The following is a 4,611-nucleotide window of genomic DNA, read 5'->3' as shown; positions in this document are numbered from 1 at the left end:
GCGAGTGCGAATCCCAAAGTGTAAAATTGTCATTCAGTGTAATGGTCCAGACTTTGATTTTACCATTACATCTTTAAATAAACATATAAAATACCAAGTTAAAAAATACATTGGTTGTCTTGGCATTTTCAAGTAAGTGTTGGCTGTGTTATATTAAAAGGTCTATGTCTTATTGTTTTTTTTAAGTTATGAAATAACCAGGGGACTTTTGTCCCGAAAATGCAGTTTGTCAGAGATAATAGGAACAAGAAGCCATTCTGAAATCATATAAAAAAACTGATAGTCATTCAGCAGTCTGTGACATCATAAGATGGCACCCTGATGACCATGTGGTGCTGCAGAAAAGTGAATTTATTGCTCTTAAATATTTGATAATTCCACCTTTTTATGGTCTGTTATCTGCAGTTACAAAAACACATGTAATTCAGTGAAATGCCGAAAAACACTTTTATTGTTAGTTTTTTTTTTTTTATTAGGAGATTTGTAAATAATTGTGATTAGCTTTAATGGCCAAACTCACTGTTTGACACAGGTGGCCAGTTGATTGCCTGCAATATAAGCTGAAGTAGAAGTTGCGTCATTCAGCGTAATGTTTTTGTCATGTTGTGTAATGCAAATGCTCTGTTACACCACAGTGTCATCCATTACACTGAATGTCAGTATCAATGTATAAATAACAATTTTAGCATCTTATTCATATTACAGATACATGGGGAATGTTTAACATTGGCAAATATGTGTTAAACTTAATAAATATTAATTTTTGAATGCATTTTTGTATTGATTAATTTAATAATTTTAAATGCCCACAAACAGAGAGAGCTGCTAGGCACTGTAAAAAGCCAAAAAAGCTAATAAAATAAGTGCGGACCCAGCAGCTTGGGTGGCACTCTTAAAACCTGTTGACACCAAGAACAATAACTATAAAGATAACTATAACCGTAACTATGCTAGCCTCCACACCAACGAACAATAGCACTGTTTGATCTAAGAAATGCTCGAGCTCTTTAAAATGGAGTGGATTTTGATTGGCTGTAAATGCTTTTATTATTCATCAGCTGTAAAAAATAAACAAATAAATAAATAAATACAAAAGAAAAATCACTCTGAGATTTCAACAATATCGTTTCTCTGTGCAGTTATCGTTAGTTGTGCTGTGGAATCTGCTATTCTTTTATATTTAGAATAATTTTTTTAAACTATATCTTTATCATTATTATTATAGTTATCGTACTTGGTGTGAATGTGCCTTTAGTAAGGAAAAGAGAAAGGTATTGAGGATTTCAATTGTCAGAATAATAGCTTGCCAGTATTTCTGAACAGAGACTCCCCCCTCACTACAGTATGTCACAAGTTCAAGAGAGGTCACTGAGGGGATTCTCCACCCCAAACACTCCTCCTGATAATGACATTTATATTGGCAAACCTAAGTATGTTTAGAATAGAAAGTATTTATCAATATGGCTGTAACAATTCTGGGGCAGTGCAAGTCAGAAACAGAAACAAGCTAAGCAAGCATGGCAGGGGAGCATCAGAACAGTAGAATAAAATGCTTATTATATTTCAACATCTGCTTCTGCAGTCATTTACTCAGGAATATTTTTTAAACTAATTTAATGACCAGACTAATACTAAAAACATTTCAGTTATGGGAACAATGGCAATATTATCTCTCTTTTTGGCAAATCGTCATTCAGAGTAACAGATATATTTATGTAAAAATGAAACAATATACTTATTCTGACCTGTACTTATTAAAATGCAAAAAAAGAATATGTGATCATACTAAATTTTATTATATTTTAAATTACTTTTTTACTCACAAAAAGTTCTTGCTGGCAAATGGGTAAAACCTATGGTTTGAAGGACATAGCAAACTATAAAGATTTAAAAATTAAAGTTAATTGGTATTTGAGGACTGCACTGTGATGCTTAAAAATCTTTTATAATGTCATCAAATTATTCATTTTTAATATAAGCCTAACAAGATTTTTTTTTTGTATATAAATATTGTTACACTGAATTACATTTTAGTGGGTGTCTTCTGTAAATCATACTAAAAAATACATGATAGTCAGAAAAAAAAAAAAAACTAAATTTAAAGCTGTTTTACACTTTTATTTTTATCTTGAAACACCCTTTTCGTCTTTTACCCACGTATTTATTCCCAAACGTGTTAACTATATCACGAAATATCTCGATTCTCAAATATGTGTAAGTAAATGCATTTTGCACCTTTATAGATTATGTTAGTTGATCTATAATGGGCGATGGGCAAAGTAGCCTAATAGTGTAATCTATTAACTATGCAAAAAACCCTCTTTTTACTTAACTACTTGTCATGGGTGTCATGCCATACAATATTTTTAATACAACTTTGTATTTAATTGGAATTTAAAAAAAAACATTGTAAGTTACAAATTATAACACTTTTATGGTACAGAAAGAGAGCAAAGAACATTTACATTACCAAAAAAAATATCACTGACTTCAGTCTAGTCAGAGTTCAAGCACTCTCGTAAACTCCCATCAAAATCACTGAAGCGGTTTACACTATGAAATGAATATCTTATGGTGCATTCAAGTCATGTCGGATAGATCGTATTTACGAGTTGAACGCACATGAACGCCACCACAAAGTCGTTATTACGAGTGGGAAACTCAACATTTTCTTTAAGCCCCGAGTTTCCGAGTTGGGGGCGTGTCAATGAGAAACATGGCGGAATCGATGGATGCAACGTCTGTAGTTGACGGTAAATTTTTGTTTAAATTGATAGTTTAGTAGTCCTATAAACTTAAATTGGTCATGTTCTTGTTACGCAGCTGAAATCCAAGTAAAAAAATGCAGACCCTGTTGTATTTTCTTGTAATTTATAGCCCCTGCTCCAGGATCCAGATGTGTGTCTGTGAAGAGTAACAAATCCATGAAGCACCCCCAAAACCTTAGTGATGAACCGGTGATCTCTGACCCTCTGTTAGTATAAACGTTATTTGCTAATTTATTGTAGTGCATCTCAGATGAGAAAAAGTAAATAAATAAAATAAATCAATGGAAAAATTCAGTGAAAATGAAAAAAAAGAAAGAAATACCACTAAATAAAATACGAAAAATGAGTGTGCAACCTATGCACAACATGAAGAGGGGTGCAAAAATCCTATCTAGTAAGCAATATATTTTTATGGTATTTAATGGTCCTTCTAATAGCTACAATTGTTTTTTTATTTATTTTTTTTTATTTTAGTAGATGGAAGATATATGAGCCAATCAGATCTGTGCCGTTTTTTACATCCCACTATCAGACCCAAATCATGCAGGACAACACTGAATCAGTCCATCAGACAAACACACTGGAGACTGGAGACCTGCAGAGAGTCAAAGACCAGCACAAAACCAGCATGAAAAACAAGTTTGAGAGATTATTTGAGATAATCAAACTCCAAGAGAACAGTAGCTCTCTGAACAGGATCTACACACAGCTCTACATCATAGAGGGAGAGAGAGAAGGAGTGAATGAAGAACATGAGGTTTTACAGATGGAGAAAACAGCCAGAACAAAACACTCACAAGACACTCCAATCTACTGCAATGACATCTTTAAAGCCTCAGCTGAAGCAGGATCTGAGGAGAAAGAGCAGATCAAGACTGTTCTTACTAAAGGCATCGCTGGAATCGGAAAAACCGTCTCTGTGCAGAAGTTCATTCTGGACTGGGCCGAGGGAAAAGCCAATCAGGATGTAGATTTCATGTTTGTGCTTCCATTTCGAGAGCTGAACTTGATCCGAGATCATCAGTACAGTCTTCACAGACTTCTGCTGGACTTTCATCCTGAACTTCAAGATCTGGACTCACAGATTTATGAGGAGTGTAAAGTTGTGTTCATCTTTGATGGTCTGGATGAAAGCAGAATCACACTGATGTTTTCAGACGCTCAGAAAGTTTGTGATGTGACTGAGACTTCATCAGTGGCTGTGTTGATGTCAAAGCTCATGAAAGGAGAGCTGCTTCCCTCTGCTCTCATCTGGATCACCTCCAGACCAGCAGCAGCCAATCAGATCCCCTCCAAATACATCAACCGTCTGACAGAAATTCAGGGATTCAATGAGCCTCAGAAGGAGGAATATTTCAGGAAGAGAATCAGTGACCAGCATCAAGCCAGCAGAATCATCTCACACATCAGAAGAGCAAGAAGCCTCCACATCATGTGCCACATCCCCGTCTTCTGCTGGATCTCATCCACTGTGCTTCAGAAGCTCCTGGAAGAAGATCTGAGTGCAGAAATCCCTCAAACTCTGACTGAAATGTACATCCACTTCCTGCTGATTCAGATCAACATGAGGAAACAGAAGTATGAAGAGAGACATCCAGAGAAACTCCTGCAGACCAACAGAGAAGTGATTGTGAAACTTGCTGAAGTGGCTTTCAAACAGCTGATGAAGGGCAATGTGATGTTCTATGAGGAGGACCTGATTGAGAGCGGCATAGACCTCACTGACGCCTCAGTGTATTCTGGGATTTGCACTGAGATCTTTAAGGAGGAATCTGTGATTCATCAGAAGAAGGTCTACAGTTTCATTCATCTGAGTGTTCAGGAGTTTCTCGCTGCTTTCTAT

General features: G+C 35.7%; 1 pseudogene; it reads left to right on the top strand.

The window, feature by feature from the left end:
- LOC107713777 (NACHT, LRR and PYD domains-containing protein 12-like) overlaps positions 1–4,611 on the top strand; it is a 16,688-nt pseudogene that overhangs the window by 5,172 nt on the left and 6,905 nt on the right.

This window comes from Sinocyclocheilus rhinocerous, unplaced genomic scaffold (genome assembly GCF_001515625.1).
Source record: "Sinocyclocheilus rhinocerous isolate Xijiao unplaced genomic scaffold, SAMN03320098_v1.1 scaffold1861, whole genome shotgun sequence".
Classification (NCBI taxonomy): Eukaryota; Metazoa; Chordata; class Actinopteri; order Cypriniformes; family Cyprinidae; genus Sinocyclocheilus; species Sinocyclocheilus rhinocerous.
The sequence above is the reverse complement of the archived record's forward strand: the minus strand, read 5'-3'. Positions and strand labels throughout refer to the sequence as shown.